The sequence below is a fragment of the Oncorhynchus gorbuscha genome, linkage group LG09 (genome assembly GCF_021184085.1).
Source record: "Oncorhynchus gorbuscha isolate QuinsamMale2020 ecotype Even-year linkage group LG09, OgorEven_v1.0, whole genome shotgun sequence".
Classification (NCBI taxonomy): Eukaryota; Metazoa; Chordata; class Actinopteri; order Salmoniformes; family Salmonidae; genus Oncorhynchus; species Oncorhynchus gorbuscha.
The window spans coordinates 52,730,971-52,751,564 of record NC_060181.1 but is presented as its reverse complement, the minus strand read 5'-3'; the positions used below and the strand labels follow the sequence as shown (position 1 = coordinate 52,751,564).

Genomic DNA, 20,594 nt, shown 5'->3' with positions numbered 1-20,594 from the left:
AACACCACTAAGCAAGCGGCAACACCAAGCAAGAGGCAGCATGAAGACCAATGAGCTCTCCAAACAGGTCAGGGACAAAGTTGTGGAGAAGTACAGATCAGGGTTGGGTTATAAAAAAATATCTGAAACTTTGAACATCCCACGGAGCACCATTATATCCTTTATTAAAAAATGGAAAGAATATGGCACCACAACAAACCTGCCAAAAGAGAGCCACCCACCAAAACTCACGGACCAGGCAAGGAGGGCAAATGTATGCACACATGACTGTAAGTCGCTTTGGATAAAAGCATCTGCTAAATGGCATATATTAATCAGAGAGGCAACAAAGAGACCAAAGATAACCCCGAAGGAACTGCAAAGCTCCACAGCGGAGACTGGAGTATCTGTCCATAGGACCACTTTAAGCCGTACACTCCACCGAGCTGGGCTTTACGAAAGAGCGACCAGAAAAAAACATTGCTTAAAGAAAAATGTTTGGTGTTCGCCAAAAGGCATTTGGGAGACTCCCCAAACATATGGAAGAAGATACTCTGATGAGACTAAAATGTAGCTTTTTGGCCATCAAGAAAAATGTCTGGCGCAAACCCAACACCTCTCATCACTCTAGAACCTCATCCCCACGGTGAAGCATGGTGGTGGCAGCATCATGCTGTGGGGATGTTTTTCATTGGCAGGGACTGGGAAATACAGGGAAATTGTTGAGGGAAACCTGTTTGTCTTCCAGAGATTTGAGACTGGAACGGAGCTTCACCTTCCACCAGGACAATGACCCTAAGCATACTGCTAAAGCAACACTCGAGTGGTTTAAGGGGAAACATTTAAATGTCTTGGAAAGGCCTAGTCAAAGCCCAGACCTAAAACCAATTGTGAGTCTGTTGTATGACTCAAAGATTGCTCTACACCAGCAGAACCCATCCAACTTGAAGGAGCTGGAACAGTTTTGCCTTGAAAAATGGGCAAAAACCCAGTGGCTAGATGTGCCAAGCTTATGGAGACATATGTCAAGAGACTTTCAGTTGTAATTTCTGGAAAAGTTGGCTCTACAAAGTATTTACTTGGGGGGGGTGCATAGTTATGCACACTCAAGTTCAGTTTTTTGGTCTTATATCTTGTTTGTTTAACAATTCAAAATATTTGGCATCTTCAAAGTGTTCAAAGCATGTTGTGTAAATCAAATGATTACGAACCTATTTAATTCCAGGTTGTAAGGCAACAAAATAGGAAAAATGCCAAGGGGGTGAATAATTTCACAAGGCACTGTAGATCTCTGATAAGATAAGCTAATTGATTGCACCCAAATTGGTAAATTTTACGTGTACTATTCACATAATGTTCAATAAATATAGTACATAACATCCAATTTGGACCAAACTTTGTTTTTTAACAATGAGTAAGACGTGATGAATCTAAATAAATGACCAAAAAAAAAACCTCAGATCCAATGCACCCCACTCCAATCCCACCCCAACAATGAGTATACAGAATCAGTTATCTCTGTCTGACAAGTAGTATGGAGCAGCAGCTCAGAGTATTGTTTCTTCATCCTATGTAATGTATTCTCTGAATTTGGTTATGTTTTTTCACCCTGTTCAGGGAAATTAGTAATTGAAGTTATGGTTTATGTTCCCCAATACATCCTGATATGACCAGGTGTTGACCACTAGATTGTGGTGTTCCTACTTTTATGTGATTTTTTAATGGAGAGAGGTTTGCTTACCATGTATGCACAAGGTATAACAAACACCCCTGGTTTGGTTTTGTTTTCCTCTACACTGTTTCAAATGCTTAACTTTCTAATTTGAAACCGTGGACAAGAAAACCAACGCATGGATTGACGCAGCAGTCTAAGTCATCTCAGTGCTTGAGACATCACTACAGACACCCTGGTTCGAATCCAGGCTGTATTCCAATCGGCCGTGATTGGGAGTCCCATATGGCTGTGCACAATTGGCCCAGCATCGTCCGGGTTTGTCCGGTGTAGGCCGTCATTGTAAATACGATTTTTTCTTAACTGACTTGCATAGTTAAATAAAGGTTACATTTTTTTGTATGTGTTTAAATACCTTGTCCATTAGGGTATGGAAACCAATGTCATTTTGTAATTTCGGTGTATTATCCCTTTACTCTAACACTGAGGTGGGGGGGGGATTCATAAAAAAAATATCACCTAGAACAGTACCATCTAGTGGTCAGAATGTGGTAATATCACAATGTAGGATAGGACATAAACCTAACAACTTCAATTACTAATTTCTCTGAAAAGGGGGGAAAAACACCAAATTCACTGAGAAGACATTACATAAAATGAAGAAACAATACTCAGAGACGCAAACTCCATACTACTTGTTAGACATTGAGAACTGATACTATACACTAATTGTTGTGGTGAGATTGGTGTGGAGGTCCATGGGAGACTTTTACAATTTCTTTGGATTCCTCACGTCTGACACACTTTTAGAAAAAAGTTGCTATAATTTAAAGAGGCCAATTTGCATGGGATAATTTAGCTTAATTTCCCAAAGATTAAATTATACTTCAACAAAATAACATTGCATGAATGCTAATCTTATCTGTTTATAACAACAGAAACAATTTCTGAACAATCTGAGATGGTGGGTGTCCAAATCCTCTTTCTTGTGCTTTTTGATGTGGAACTTCCCACTGTAGTTTTGATTGGACTGATCATGTCAACATCCTATATTCAAAATCTTAGCTAGCAAGCTAGAAAAGCAGTCATCATGAATCAAGTTGACAATCTGCTGGCAAATCCTTTTCAGTCATACGTAGAGAAATTATAGAGAAAACGTATTGGTGCTCATCGGCCATTGGACATCAACATTACACAACAAGTTGGAAATCGCAAATTCAACAATGAGTGGTTTGGAAAGAACGAGTGGCTAACTGCAAGCATCGCAAAGCAATCACTGGCCTGATATTCAGTGGAGTGGGTGTGTGGCCCAAGTCTGGGTTTAAAGATCTCTTTTCTAAGCTTAAAAGGATTAACATTCACATGCCACACCATGGGCCAGAAAACATTTTTATACATTGGCCATGCAGTCAATCCAGCAGGATGTATGTGCACGTTCAAAACAACTGCAAACTCGGAACGGGGAAATCACAGGCTTCAGTAAGATTAAGACAATTGGGAACTCTGGAAAAAAATGAGTTCCGACTGGGAAAATACGTTTTGAACAGTCATCCAACTCGGAATTCCAAGTCGGGAACTCGGGCCTCTTTCTAGAGCTCTGACCTGAAGATCCCTCAGAGTTCCAAGTTGTCTTGAAAGCATCACAAATCCAGAGAATGCCAGACTTTGATGGCAAAGTTTGATGCCAAAATTTGCCCACAAGAAGGACCACGCGTGCCACCTTCCTGTTCAAGTGAGCACAGCACAACAAGGCAAGTCCAAAACACATTATCTATGCTGCTGTATAAATTATGTAATATGCCAGGGAGATATGTACACGGTATCTAAGAAAGTAATACTAAGTGTATGTTGTGTAGTAAGCTGAAAGTAGCCCATGTGCCTTACCCTAACAATTTGGTCCCTTTACCCCTCATATCTTAGACTACTGTTCTGACTTGTTTTAGAGAAATGCAATCGAAAATTGTAAGAGCTTTTATTGTCTGCTTATATGCCCCATTTATTTATCCTACGGTTCTGACTTGGTGTACAGGGAGAATACTGTAAGAACAGCCCATGTTCTGAATTCTGTCACTGTACATTTAAAAAAATGCTAAACAAATAGTTATATTGACTACGTCCTTCTTAACTAATTGTCTCTTATCCTCTCGTCGTCCCCTTATGTCATAGTTTGTATATCTCAAATATCTGATTCATTCAGATAGACACATCCTATAAATTAGTGTACATGAAGATGTAACATTTAAATGATGTGTTTTGTATTGTTACCATGGATGTCTGATGTAAAGAAAGTCTAACAAAAATGTTTTTCTTCTTCAGATAACCAACAACAATACTGTCACGATCGTTGAAATGAGAGGACCAAGATGCAGCGTTGTATGTTTCCATCCTTTATTTTGGAATAGAAAACTAAAAGAACAAAAACAAAACGAACGTTGAAGCTCAGCGTAGTGCTCACAGGCAACTATACCTAGACAAAATCCCACAAAGCACAAAGGGGAAATGGCTATAAATCCCCAATCAGAGGCAACGATAAACATCTGCCTCTGATTGGGAACCATAACAAGCCAACATAGACACACAAACACCTAGATGACCCACCCAAGTCACACCCCGACCCAACCAACATAGAGAATAAAAAGCTCTCTATGGTCAGGGCGTGACAAGTACTTTAGTTGATATGTTTTCAGTTATATTGTAATAACATGTTACAAACAATTGGCCTATTTCTGCCCAAGCCCTGTCAGCTCGAAAAAATCTTTTTGATGGGTCTTTCCACGACTAGAGTGCCTTATGGGTATTGTAATTTGGTTAAAAAAATAGGTTTATTTCTGTCATAAATAGAACATGTTCGACTTCATAACAAACATGTTTTTATGGTAAGTACAGTGGGGCAAAAAAGTATTTAGTCAGCCACCAATTGTGCAAGTTCTCCCACTTAAAAAGATGAGAGAGGCCTGTAATTTTCATCATAGGTACACTTCAACTATGACAGAAAAAATGAGAGAAAAAATCCAGAAATTCACATTGTAGGACTTTTAATTAATTTATTTGCGAATAATGGTGGAAAATAAGTATTTGGTCACCTACAAACAAGCAAGATTTCTGGCTCTCACAGGCCTGTAACTTCTTCTTTAAGAGGCTCCTCTGTCTTCCACTCGTTACCTGTATTAATGGCACCTGTTTGAACTTGTTATCAGTATAAAATACACCTGTCCACAACCTCAAACAGTCAAACTTGGCCAAGACCAAAGAGCTGTCAAAGGACACCAGAAACAAAATTGTAGACCTGCACCAGGCTGGGAAGACTGAATCTGCAATAGGTAAGCAGCTTGGTTTGAAGAAATCAACTTTAGGAGCAATTATTAGGAAATGGAAGACATACAAGACCACTGATAATCTCCGTCGATCTGGGGCTCCACGCAAGATCTCACCCCATGGGGTCAAAATGATCACAAGAATGGTGAGCAAAAATCCCAGAACCACACGGGGGGACCTAGTGAATGACCTGCAGAGAGCTGGGACCAAAGTAACAAAGCCTACCATCAGTAACACACTACGCCGCCAGGGACTCAAATCCTGCAGTGTGTCCCCTTGCTTAAGCCAGTACATGTCCAGGCCCGTCTGAAGTTTGCTAGAGAGCATTTGGATGATCCAGAAGAAGATTGGGAGAATGTCATATGGTCAGATGAAACCAAAATAGAACTTTTTGGTAAAAACTCAACTCTTTGTGTTTGGAGGACAAAGAATGCTGAGTTGCATCCAAAGAACACCATACCAACTGTGAAGCATGGGGGTGGAAACATCATGCTTTGGGGCTGTTTATCTGCAAAGGGACCAGGACGACTGATCCGTGTAAAGGAAAGAATGAATGAGGCCATGTATCGTGAGATTTTGAGTGAAAACCTCCTTCCATCAGCAAGGGCATTGAATATGAAACGTGGCTGGGTCTTTCAGCATGACAATGATCCCAAACACACCGCCCAGGCAACGAAGGAGTGGCTTCGTAAGAAGCATTTCAAGGTCCTGGAGTGGCCTAGCCAGTCTCCAGATCTCAACCCCATAGAAAATATTTGGAGGGAGTTGAAAGTCCGTGTTGGCCAGCAACAGCCCCAAAACATCACTGCTCTAGAGGAGATCTGCATGGAGGAATGGGCCAAAATACCAGCAACAGTGTGTGAAAACCTTGTGAAGACTTACAGAAAACGTTTGACCTCTGTCATTGCCAACAAAGGGTACATAACAAAGTATTGAGATAAACTTTTGTTATTGACCAAATTTGCAAATTTGCAAATAAATTCATTTTAAAATCTTACAATGTGATTTTCTGGATTTTTTAAATCATTTTGTCTGTCATAGTTGAAGTGTACCTACGATGAAAATTACAGGCCTCGCTCATCTTTTTAAGTGGGAGAACTTGCACAATTGGTGGCTGACTAAATACTTTTTTGCCCTACTGTACGTGATTTCTAGCTGCAGACTAGTAATCATATGTCTAAGATTTGCTCTTATTTTGTGGGGATTGATAGCCTCAGAGGTGAACCATTTCCATCCGTGTAGCCAATGCTCCATGTGGAATAGTCTTGTCCTTTGGTAGAGTTGTAGTTTAAACCACTTCACACACCAGCGTCACCCAGGATGTTTTGGTCTCAGAAATTCAAACATTTGCAACCTCAGCTCACGCTGGGGTTTGCTTAGTCTGATGTGAATTTCACCAGGAGTGGGTTTTATACATAACAGCAGAAAGGGGCAGTCCATGATGCCTAATGTGATGTCAGGGCTCACGGGGGTGTGGCCACTGACTAGTTAATCGTAATATATGAAAATCCATACTCTCATTTAAAAGGTTAATATCACATGACATATTTTCAAAATAGTTTTTTTAATCACATACTTTTCACAATATTTAAATGTAAACCTGACAGCTGGGAAATATACACTTGAAGAGATACCGTTATGTGTGTTTCCTGTTCTGCATGAGATCATCAAATGAAACAACTCGTCATAACTGTCCCTTAACTGTCCACAGACTATTACCACATTCTCAAAAGTAGCAATATTGTTTAATTCTCCCATTTTGGTGATTAGAAGTTTGGCCAAGTCTCTGTTCTGGGAAACTCTCTCCCTCAACACTGCATGATGGTTTCTGCCCGGTATTTACGACCAAAGGTAATAAACCTGGGTTAGGAGAGAGATTGAGAAAGGGGGGAGCCATGATCTACACCAAGAAAGGGCCACGTCATGACACGTCACAACAGTTTGGGTAACACACTAATATATACAGTAACTCTCAAGAAGACGTACATGTTGATTGTTTTGCTCTAGGATGTCCACAGGTATCACGACTCAGGATAAGACCCAGAAAGTTTGAATAACAGACATATATTTATAAAACAGCAAACGACAGGTCAAGGGTAGGCAGAGGTCAGTAATACTGTGCAGTATCAAAAGGTACAGAACGGCAGGCAGGTTCAGGGTTAGGGCAGGCAGAATCATCAAAACCGGGATAACTAGAATACAGGAGCTCAAGAAAACAGGAATATGAAAAACATGCTGGTAGGCTTGAATGAGACAAGACAAACTGGCAACAGACAAACAGAACAGGAATGAATGCACAAGGGATAGTAGGGAAGATGAGCGACACCTGGAGGGGGGTGGAGACAAGCACAAAGACAGGTGAAACAGATCAGAGTGTGACAGTAACCCCCCCCCCTAAGGACTCCACCTGGTTGACGCATACCTGGTTGACTGGGATGCCGGCGGTGGAACTCAGCGATGAGGGCTGGGTCCAGGATATCCATAGCGGGTACCCAGCACCTCTTCTCTGGGCCATAACCCTCCCAGTCAACCAGGTACTGGAATCCCCTACCCCGCGGCCAAACCTTCAGGAGGCGCCTCACTGCCTACGCCGGTTGGCCGTCGAGACAGGGGAGAGGGGTGGGACTGGAAACAGGAGACAAAGGGCTGTGAGACACAAGTTAAATCCTAGACACATGAAAAGTGGGATGTATAAGGAGGGTACGGGGCAACAGAAGATGAACAGCAGAGGGGCTAAGAATCTTGGAGATGGCCCCAGTCGAAGACCATGTCCACCGAAAGTCCATGGATCCAGAAGAAGTGCTGCACCATGAGCTGGGACGTCTGCTTGGCTGAGGATAGCTTGTGAAGAGGAATGAAATGGCAGCTTTAGAAAACTGGTCCACCATTGTAAGGATAACGGTGTTGCCATCAGACGGAGGGAGACCAGTGACGAAGTCCAGGGACATACAGTATATGTAATAATATTCGACTAGTATTGGACTTGATAGACTACAATGAGCACATTATGGAAGATAGCTTTATTTTATTTGTAGACTTTTACAAGGCATTTTATACAGTTGAACAATAATTTATTTTTGAGACTTCGATTTTTTGGTTTTGGTCAATATTTTTAAAGTGTAATTAAGACACTTTACAATAATAGTAACAGCTCTGTTAAATTATCCCATGGAACTTCCCAAAGATTCAACATTAGACATGGAATTAAACAAGGATGACCAATTTCTCCTTTCTTATTTTTATTGGTCACACAAGTTATGGCACATCATATAAATAAGGATAGTTTTAGGGGTATTCAGATACAAGACAAAGAGATAAAATGTTCACAATTGGCTGATGACACCACCATTTTTTTGAAAGATCATAATGAAGTCAAGAAAGCTATTGAGTGTATTAATGCCTTCACACATGTATCAGGAGAGAAAGGAAACCGTTCAGGGATTTCTCCATGGGCCAATGGGGACTTTAAAACAGTTACAGAGTTGAATGGCTGTGATAGGAGAACACTGAGGATGGATCAACAACACTGTAGTTACTCCACAATACTAACCTAATTGACAGAGTGAAAAGAAGGAAGACTGTTTATAATATTTCAAAACATGCATACTGTTTGCAACAAGGCATTTAAAGTAATACTGCAAAAAATGTGGCAAAGCAATTCACTTTTTGTCCTGAATACAAAGTGTTATGTTTGGGGCAAACACAGAAAAACAAACCCTAGAGGAAAACCTGGTTCAGTCTGCTTTCCACCAGACACTGGGAGATAAATTCACCTTTCAGCAGGACAATAGCCCGAAACACAAGTCCAAATCTACACAGGAGTTACTTACCAAGAAGACAATGAATGTTCCTGAGTGGCCGAGTTACGGTTTTGACTAAAATCCACTTGAAAATCTATGGCAAGACCTGAAAATGGTTGTCTAGCAATGAGAAACAACCAATTTGACAGAGCTTGAATAATTTTGAAAATAATAATGGGCAAATGTTGCACAATCCAGGTGTGAAAAGCTCTTATAGAGACTTACCCAGAAAGACTCACAGCTGTAATCGCTGACAAAGTGTCACGTGTGCGGCCTCTAGGTCACCAGGCTGCACGTTATGGAGGACAGTTGTCACCATCGTTACGCACATTATGACACTCACCTGGACTGATACTCCCTTTGGTTCCTTCCCAAGGCGTCATTGTTTATTTTTCTTGTCTGTGCATTGTTCATGTTTCTTGATTTGTATTATGTTATGTTTATTTATTAAAACACTCCCTGAACTTGCTTCCCAACTCTCAGCAGACATCGTTTCACAAAGGTGCTTCTACAAAGTACTGACTCTGGGGTGTGAATACTAATGGAAATTCAATATTTCTGTATTTCACTATTAATACATTGGCAAGAATTTCTAAATCCATGTTTTCACATTGTCATTATGGGGTAATGTGTGGAGATGGGTGAGATTTTATTTAAAACGTTTTGAAACCAGGCTGTAACACAACATGTGGAATACGTCAAGGGGTATGAATACTTTCTGAATGCACTGTATGTGGCAACAATATTAGTCAGAAACATGCCAAAATTAAATAAAAGGTGTAATTAGTATAATGTTGGTCATAAAGTCAGTATATTCCAAAACAGAGTTTTGTGAGATTTGTGTAACTGTTGTCGTCACGATGTACATGAGGGTTGGGGTTTAATTACAATCATGCCTACGTACCAACTAACCTAACATAGTAGATGTAATATAAATGCATGAGCGAGGACTGGTTTTCAGGCTTCGCCACATCGTCTTTGTTTTTTTCCCTGAAAAGTGCCCACTAACACAAGATGGTAGTGCCAGTGAGAATTGTCATGCACAGAGAAACACCTGCGCTGATTGCGTTCTATCCAAGCGTAGCCTCCAGACAGTGAGACAGACCTGCACATTAAGCAACGCTTCAGACTCAGACTTGTTTGTATAAGACACCATTTTGCCAATGTTATGTTGGAAGAACACTTGGTCCCTATGCCCTTTATGGAGTGGCAACTTGCTTATGTGTTTGATAGTGATCACTCGAGTCTGCCACTGTTTTGGGTAAAATGAGAATTGAGACTATGCTCACTCGCATCCCAATTGCCAAAATTCAAAACCCATTCACGAATTGCGAGCATCTTGTGTCCTGCAGCCACCTGTTTTGTAACATGATTCGCTAGACAGTGTTTACATAGTGTAATATATAGTGAGAACATTTTAAAATACAAAATGGCACAGTTACTTTATTGTGGTACTTTTTTAAATTATGTTTTAAGATTAGTTTATTTGGTAAATATTTTCTTAACTCTTCTTGAACTGCACTGTTGGTTAAGGGTTTTAACGGTAATGTCTACACTTGTTGTATTTGGCGCATGTGACAAAGTTTGATTTGATTTTGATTTGAACACACGTCGCCTCTTGCCAGTGACTTGATAAGCTTATTTAGCTAATGTGGCCTGCCTGCTCAATGTGCCTGCTAGCTACCGCTAGCTATCTTCATTGACTAGAACCCCAGAATTTTCAACCCCAGAGACGCAACATTGCGATTCTTCAATCAACTCAATGGAACACGTGAGGCTATTATAGCTACTATAGTTAGCTACTTAGCTAACTGAGGGTCACCGGTTATCCGCAATTCAATTGAACCTACATTATAGTATTTATGCAGTTGCATTCAAATACAGTATATAGTCTTTCCTTACTCAATCAACCATTGTGTATTACTCTATTTCAAGACAAAAATAAAACAAAAACAAATGCCCACGATATTATTGAATTAGCAAACATAAGATGTTTCCCAGTACATTCCATCACTCAATATAGTATGAATCAACACTATAGAGGGATATTAGTTCCAACATTTTCAAATAATGAAATTCAAGATATCTACTGTATGCTGACACTAATATCATACAAAACATGCATTTTGCAATGCATACATGAAGACAAATATTTTGTCTTATTGCGGAAACCTGTTTAACGTTGTTGCTTGAATAGAACATACTGTACATAACATACTCTTCATCTTCAACAACACATGGTATCATCTTGATCCAGTATCCACATCAGAATGAGATGGATCGATATCTTGTTTGTGTTCATATTTGAATGTGAGATTGGAATGGTAAAGGTTACAATTTTAAGATATTTTTGTGTCTTTAAAAAGGCAGTCACTAGTTTGTGTCAAAGATAACAACAAGCAATATACAGTAAGTACAGAGTTGACGACTCAATTGTCTCTCTGAATAAGAGCATGTGCTCAATCCATAAAATGTAATGTAATATAAAAATATGCCCTAAAGTACAGTTGGAGAATGCAATTGATTGCAGACTAGGCAATGAATCCAGACTTGAGATCTGTGTTTGAGTGGAATCTGCTTGCAAATCTTCAAAAATATTAATAAATGTTCTATGCAAATGTCTGAAAAAGCACTGGGATACCATTTCAGAATTTGGCCCATAATGGGTACTTGTACTGAGAGTGCAAAACAATGAGAATAGCTTCCTAATATTTAGTCAGTTCCATATTCCATTTTCTTTTTAATTTAATTTGTTTTCAACACCCCCTGCAATTGAATAAATCACTCTATTAGTGTATGCATCATTCATTGTAGGGAGATATTACCTCTTTCGACAAATCATGCTTTATTGTGGGAAAGTACAAATAGTTTTATAGTTCTTTCTTATAATTCATTAGCAGTTTCAGTTTCTTTACAGTACATGGATGTTAACGCTCTTGTTGCATGCAGTAAAAAAACTAACAGCAAATGATTATAGTCATTAAAATAATGTTTGTATTTAAAGACGTAGATCTTGTCAAATTATTGCTGAATTGTATTTTTAAGGTAACGCAGATCCGCATGCACAGAGACGTAGACACGTACATGCACAAGCAAAAACGTCAGGAAGTGTCATGAAGAAAACTAAGATCGTTACAAGGCATGATTACAAGGAGCTATGAAAAGGCAACCCACTCAACTGACTGTACAGGTTAAATGAGCACCACATTAGACTTGCAATATGATATTGCATATAAAAAAAAGTATAGTTCAAGTACTTGAAAGCACAGAAGCATACATTTAGCTTGTTAAAACCAAATTTCACACATACAACCCCAGCATATGGATTACAAACCATTTCCCAACCTGAACACCGTACTAGAATTATTAAAAGTTAGCACATTTGATTTAGTCAATATCAATTAATCTACGAAATAAAACATGACATCTTTAGCATAGGTAAAATAAACATGGTTTAAAAAGTTTTAAAACCACTACAGTGGGGAGAACAAGTATTTAACACACTGCCGATTTTGCAGGTTTTCCTACTTACAAAGCATGTAGAGGTCATTTTCCATTATAGGTACACTTCAACTGTGAGAGACGGAATATAAAACAAAAATCCAGAAAATCACATTGTATGATTTTTAAATAATTAATTTATATTTTATTGCATGACATAGGTATTTGATCTCCGACCAACCAGTAAGAATTCCGGCTCTCACAGACCTGTTAGTTTTTCTTTAAGAATCCCTCCTGTTCTCCACTCATTACCTGTATTAACTGCACCTGTTTGAACTCGTTACCTGTATAAAAGACACCTGTCCACACACTCAATCAAACAGACTCCAACCTCTCCACAATGGCCAAGACGAGAGAGCTGTTTAAGGACATCAGGGATAAAATTGTAGACCTGCACAAGGCTGGGATGGGCTACAGGACAATAGGCAAGCAGCTTGGTGAGAAGGCAACAACTGTTGGCGCAATTATTAGAATATGGAAGAAGTTCAAGATGATGGTCAATCACCCTCGGTCTGGGGCTCCATGCAAGATCTCACCTCGTGGGGAATCAATGATCATGAGGAAGGTGAGGGATCAGCCAAGAACTACACGGCAGGACCTGGTCAATGACCTGAAGAGAGCTGGGACCACAGTCTCAAAGAAAACCATTAGTAACACACTACACCGTCACTACACCGTTAAAATCCTGCATCGCACGCAAGGTCCCCCTGCTCAAGCCAGCGCATGTCCAGGCCCATCTGAAGTTTGCCAATGACCATCTGGATGATCCAGAGGAAGAATGGGAGAAGGTCATGTGGTCTGATGAGACAAAAATAGAGCTTTTTGGTCTAAACTCCACTCGCCGTGTTTGGAGGAAGAAGAAGGATGAGTACAACCCCAAGAACACCATCCCAACCATGAAGCATGGAGGTGGAAACATCATTCTTTGGGGATGCCTTTCTGCAAAGGGGACAGGACGACTGCACCGTATTGAGGGGAGGATGGATGGGGACATGTATCGCGAGATCTTGGCCAACAACCTCCTTCCCTCAGTAAGAGCATTGAAGTTGGGTCGTGGCTGGGTCTTCCAGCATGACAATGACCCGAAACACAATAGAAAATCTTTGGAGGGAGCTGAAAGTCCGTATTGCCCAGCGACAGCCCCGACACCTGAAGGATCTGGAGAAGGTCTGTGTAGAGGAGTGGGCCAAAATCCCTGCTAGAGTGTGTGCAAACTCCAAGCCCGCTGTCATGTGCCTTTTATTGCAGAGTGGCTTCCATCTGGCCACTCTACCATTACATTTTAAATGGTGGAGTGCTGCAGAGATGGTTGTCCCTCTGGAAGATTCTCCCATCTCCACAGAGGAACTGGAGCTCTGTCAGAGTGACCATCGGGTTCTTGGTTAACTCCCTGACCAAGGCCCTGGCATCTGAGCTCAATTTCGAGTCTCATAGAAAAGGGTCTGAATAATTATGTAAATAAGGTACTTCTGTTATTTATTTTTAATACATTTGCAAAAAATAATTTAAAAAATGTATTTGCTTTGTAATTATGCGGTATTGTGTGTGGATTGTTGAGGATTTTTTTCAAATCAAAATTAATCAATTAATCAATTATAGAATAAGGCAGTAACGTAACAAAATGTGGAAAAAGTCAAGGAGTCTGAATACTTTCCGTATGCACTGTACATGTAGGCTATTGCTTATTCAGAGGTGTATCTCGCTGAATGGTGCAGATAGAAATATAATGAATTGAGCTGACACAATTCTATATTCTACCTGACAGACAATAGTTTCTGTTCCACATGATACATTGATATCTGAACGTTCTGTAATGTTACATCCTCCTGAAAAGGCTCCAGGACAAAGGACAATACACCCTTCAGTTGATAATGTACTTCAGTGAATGATTGTCAAATTATGATTAAGGTATTTTGTGCGTGTAATACATTTCAAACGGGGATGGGTGTAAACACTTATCTGATATAATTGATAAATGGGTCATCATAATCCTTGACTGATGTGATTCCAGTATTTTAAGCATGATTACTAACAGACAGCATAACTAAATACTGACCATACTCAAACCTCTTCGTCTGAATGCATGCTTTCTCTGTGTTGCTATAGTCCATCCTTCGTCATAATCATACATCCTTCACACACACACACACACACACACACACACACACACACACACACACACACACACACACACACACACACACACACACACACACACACACACACACACACACACACACACACACACACACACACACACACACACACACACACACACACACAGTAGTGAATCATTTCCAAAAATAGTATCTCATGTTGCAAAAAACACATGATATAATGTTCAGTTAAAAGGGGGTGACATTTTTTAAAACATTATACTTGTGGTACAGCAGGATATTTTAGGCAACAATAATCTTTGAATGATTGTTGTTAAGTATGCCCTTACTTAGGCATTTTGGTAAAATATATTAAAACGTGGGAATGGGTTGAGTTATCTTGATCTCAAGATGAAACCCCTTTGTTTTGTATATCGTATTCACTAAATAGTTTGCGAAAAGGACATTTAAATGATCACCGTTCCATGAAAAAGGGCTTCGCTTAACCTTGTCTTCAGGGTGAAAATTCATTACCAAGAGGTGATTACCGCATCAAATGTGAAAAAATAATTGATACCATTCTTTTCAATGTTTGCCATAAAGCATTTCCTCATTGTTCCGTCAATTTGGAGGATGACAATGACCAAGAGACACTAGCAGGTCCTTCTAGTGGGAAGAAACTTGAATCCTGTTGCCCACCAGCTTCTTCTATGGCCCCCGTGTGGTGAAAAGTTGCCGCCAGTGTCTAATTACGCACTAGCTTGCAATCCCCTGCTGCTTGAGAATATTGTAGACATCTTCCACTTGGCTTAGTCTCTCAAAGAATGGGATGAGATCTAGTAGCTCTGTGTCGGCCATGTCTTCGAACCAGGATGTTACGGGGACCTGAGTGTGTGAAAAGTTATAAACAAAGTAAAGTTTCAAAGTAATGACACAGATCTATGTGTACCAGTGAGTTAGTTATATGCACACTACCAGTCAAAAGTTCTAGAACATACTCATTCAAGGGTTTTTCCTTTTTAAAATGTTGAAACTATTTTCTACATTGTAGAATAATACTGAAGATACTGAATAATAGTGAAGACATCAAAACTATGAAATAGCACATATGGAATCATGTAGTAATCCAAAAAGTGTTAAACAAATCAAAATATATTCTTCAAATAGCCACCCTTTGCCTTGATGACAGCTTTGCACACTCTTGGCATTCTCTCAACCAGCTTCACCTGGAATGCTTTTCCAACAATCTTCAAGGACTTCTCAAATATGTGGAGCACTTGTTGGCTACTTTTCCTTCACTCTGCGGTCCAACTCATCCCAAACCATCTCAAATTAAAACCCTTGAATGAGTAGGTGTTCGACAACTTTTGAGAGGTAGTGTTATATGCAGAATTAAAAAGAAATCATAAATAAAAAAGTTAAAATATTCACAAGAATGTGAAAATTCACATTCATATGGATAGGCCATAGGTGAACAAATGAAAAACATTTTTAGACAGACAACGCATTCTGAAAGCCGTAAATCTCGACCAGGAGAGGGGTGGAGACAAGCACAAGGACAAGTGAAACAGATCAGTGCATGACAAGGCCACTCTAAAATGTGCACACAACACAATGTCAAAGATGTCTCAAGTTTTGAGGGAGCGTGAATTTGGCATGCTGGCTGCAGGAATGTCCACCAGAGCTGTTGTCAGAGAATTGATTGTTCGTTTCTCTACGATAAGCAGCCTTCAACATTGTTGTAGAGAATTTGGCAGTACATCCAATCGGCCTCACAAACACATGTAACAGAGCAAATGTGACAACACCAGCCCAGGACCTCCATATCCGGCTTCTTCACCTGCAGGATTGTCTGAGACCAGTCACCCGGGTAGTTGATGACATTTCTGCACAAACTGTCAGAAACCGTCTCAGGCAAGCTCATCTGCGTGCTCGCCGTACTCATCAGGGTCTTGACATGACTGCAGTTCAACATCGTGACCGACTTCAGTGGGCAACTGCTCTCCTTCAATGGCCACTGGCCATTGTGCTCTTCACAGAAGAAATCCGGTTTGAACTGTACCGGGGAGATGGCAGACAGCGTGTATAGCGTCGTGTGGGCGAGCGGTTTGCTGATGTCAACGTTGTGAACAGAGTGCCCCATGGTGGCGGTGGGGTTATAGTATGTGCCTGCATAAGCTACGGACAATTAACACTATTTTATTTAAATCGATGGCAATTTGAGTGCCCAGAGATACTGTGATGAGATCCTGAGGCCCATTGTCATGCCATTGATCCGCTGCCATCATGTTTCAGCATGATAATGCACAGCCCCATGTCGCAAGGATCTGTACACAATTCCTGGATGCCGAAAATGTCCCAATTCTTCCATGGTTTGCATAATCAGACGTCACCCATTGAGCATGTTTGGGATGCCCTGGATCTATGTGTATGACAGCATGTTCCAGTTCCTGCCAACATCCACCAACTTCTCTCAGCCTTTAAAGAGGAGTGGGACAACATTCCACAGGCCACAATCAACAGCCTGATTAACTCTATGTGAAGGAGATGTGCCGCACTGTATAGGCAAATGGTGGTCACACCAGATACTGACTAATTTTCTGATCCACACCCCTACTTTTGTAAAGGTATCTGTGACAAAGAGAAGCATATAAACTCAGCAAAAATAGAAACAACCTCCCTCTTGTATGAACATAACAAGATTCAACAACTGAGACATAAACTGATCAATGTCTGCAGACATGTGACTAACAGAAATGGAATAATGTGTCCCTGAACAAAGGGGGGGGTCAAAATCAAAAGTAACAGTCAGCATCTGGTGTGGCCACCAGCTGCATAAAGTACTGCAGTCCATCTCCTCCTCATGGACTGCATCAGATTTGCCTGTATTTGCTGTGAGATGTTACTCCACTCTTCCACCAAGGCACCTGCAAGTTCCTGGACATGTTTGGGGGGAATGGCCCTAGCCTTCACCATCCGATCCAACTGCTAAATGGGAACGAGATCCGGGCTCTTTGGTGGCATTGGCAGAACACTGACATTCCTGTCTTACAGGAAATCAGGCACAGAAAGAGCAGTATGGCTGGTTGTATTGTCATGCTGGAGGGTCATGTTAGGATGAGCCTGCAGGAAGGGTACCACATGAGGGAGGAGGATGTCTTCCCTGTAATGCACAGCGTTGAGATTGCCTGTAATGACAACAAGCTCAGTCCAATGATGCTGTGACACACCGCCCCAGACCATGACGGACCCTCTACCTCCAAATCGATCCCGCTCCAGAGTACAGGCCTCGGTGTAACGATCATTCCTTTGACCGATAAACGCAAATCCGACCATCACATCTGGTGAGACAACACCGCGACTCATCAGTGAAGAGCACTTTTTGCCAGTCCTGTCTGGTCCAGTGACGGTGGGTTTGTGCCCATAGGCAACATTGTTGCTGGTGATGTCTGGTGAGGACCTGCCTTACAACAGGCCTAAAAGCCCTTAGTCCATCCTCTCTCAACCTATTGAGGACAGTCTGAGCACTGATGGAGGGATTGTGTGTTCCTGTCCCACAGGTGTGATGGTCAGATGTACCGATCCTGTGCAGGTGTTGTTACACGTGGTCTGCCACTGCAAGTACGATCAGCTATCCGTCCTGTCTCCCTGTAGCGCTGTCTTAGGTGTCTCACAGTACGGACATTGCAATTTATTGCCCTGGCCACATTTGCAGTCCTCATGCCTCCTTACAGCATGCCTGTTCACACAGATGAGCAGGGACCCTGGGCATCTTTCTTTTGGTGTTTTTCAGAGTCAGTAGAAAGGCCTCTTTAGTGTCCTAAGTTTTCATAACTGTGACCTTAATTGCCTACTGTCTGTAAGCTGTTAGTGTCTTAACGGTGCATGTTCATTCATTGTTTATTGGTTAATTGAACAAGCATGGGAAACAAATGGATTTTTTAGATTTTTTAACTAATTATCTTTGAAAGACAAGGTCCTGAAAAGGGAACTTTCCTTTTTTTGCTGAGTTTATGTATTCCCAGTCATGTGAAATCCATAGATTAGGGCGTAATGAATTTATTTCAATTGAGTGACTTCCTAAAATAAACTAAAACTCAGTAAAATCTTTGAAAATGTTGCATATTGCATTTATATTTTTGTTAAGAGTACCTAACTATGAAAGCTGCAGACATTTTGCAGAGAGAACATCAGTTATACATACAGATATACGATCTTAATTTGATAACTCTGTTGCAGAGGAACTTTCCTGCGATGCAAGACATTTTCAACTTGTATATTACTTGAGATTTAAAAAGGCTTTTGAAGTTCTTCACTTTGACATTTGATTTTCACATTCGAAAAAGGTATCAGCCTTTACAAAAATGTCAGTTAATTATAGTCCACATTTCCGGTTGCTGCAGGATTATTTTGATATTAAGATGCAACATCTGTATCACACATGCAGTTCTGCAAATATATACTGAAAACAATCTGAACAAGAAGTGTTCAGTGATAGTTGGAAAAGTAAAGTTGAAAATAAGCTAAAACTTCAAAAAGGTCAACTATCACTAAAGACTTTAAGTTTTAGGTTATTTTCAACTTCTCCAGGTGGTTATCGTTTCTTCCAAACTGTTTTACCATTTGTTATCAAGTTATGCAGCATTGTCCAACATATCTTGGCTAGCATGCTTGGAGAATGTTGGAATGTTAGTGGAAACAGATTGTATTAGTTAGCGGTGCATTGAAATGCAAGCGACCTAAACAACCCTAGCGGCCGAAACAACTATCACCATATATCAAAGCTTTCCTGTTTGGCAAAAGTATTTCAAATCAGTAGCTAGGTTTCCATCCAATTTGCCATAGTTTATGGAAATATTCAAAAAATCTGCATAAAACAAAAACACATGAGCTAATAAAGGAACTGAGAATTTAACTGGGCTTCTTCTACAGAAATATAATGTACCTTTCACTTGATAGTAGGTAACTTGATAGTCGACTTTCCTGTCGGCGTTTGGTTATGGCGATATCTATATGGGAGCAGCTGCCTCTTTAAAACCACTGGATGCTGTTTATCATTGCGTATGCTGCTTTATTACAGGTGAATGTTTTTTAAAACATAATTGTGTTCATTATCAGATAAAGTTCTGGACGTCACTGACAACGCGGATAACGCAATATTTCCTTCTGTTTATTTACAAAGCTCTCGTGGAGAAACTACCATACCACCTCACATCGCTCCTGACATTCAAGCCAGTATGAAATACTGCTCGACCCTATCCCCTCCTCTCTTCTCCAGACCATTTCCGGAGACCTTCTCCCTTACCTCACCTCGCTCATCAACTTATCCCTGACCGCTGGCTACGTCCCTTCCGTCTTCAAGAGAGCGAGAGTTGCACCCCTTCTGAAAAAACCTACACTCGATCCCTCCGATGTCAACAACTACAGACCAGTATCCCTTCTTTCTTTTCTCTCCAAAACTCTTGAACGTGCCGTCCTTGGTCAGCTCTCCCGCTATCTCTCTCAGAATGACCTTCTTGATCCAAATCAGTCAGGTTTCAAGACTAGTCATTCAACTGAGACTGCTCTTCTCTGTATCACGGAGGCGCTCCGCACCGCTAAAGCTAACTCTCTCTCCTCTGCTCTCATCCTTCTAGACCTATCGGCTGCCTTCGATACTGTGAACCATCAGATCCTCCTCTCCACCCTCTCCGAGTTGGGCATCTCCGGCGCGGCCCACGCTTGGATTGCGTCCTACCTGACAGGTCGCTCCTACCAGGTGGCGTGGCGAGAATCTGTCTCCTCACCACGCGCTCTCACCACTGGTGTCCCCCAGGGCTCTGTTCTAGGCCCTCTCCTATTCTCGCTATACACCAAGTCACTTGGCTCTGTCATAACCTCACATGGTCTCTCCTATCATTGCTATGCAGACGACACACAATTAATCTTCTCCTTTCCCCCTTCTGATGACCAGGTGGCGAATCGCATCTCTGCATGTCTGGCAGACATATCAGTGTGGATGACGGATCACCACCTCAAGCTGAACTTCGGCAAGACGGAGCTGCTCTTCCTCCCGGGGAAGGACTGCCCGTTCCATGATCTCGCCATCACGGTTGACAACTCCATTGTGTCCTCCTCCCAGAGCGCTAAGAACCTTGGCGTGATCCTGGACAACAAACTGTCGTTCTCAACTAACATCAAGGTGGTGGCCCGTTCCTGTAGGTTCATGCTCTACAACATCCGCAGAGTACG

General features: G+C 41.1%; 1 pseudogene; it reads right to left on the bottom strand.

Moving 5' to 3' along the window:
* Positions 1-13,802: 13,802 nt before the first annotated feature.
* The window catches only part of LOC124043748, a 61,661-nt pseudogene continuing 54,869 nt past the window's right edge, over positions 13,803-20,594 (bottom strand).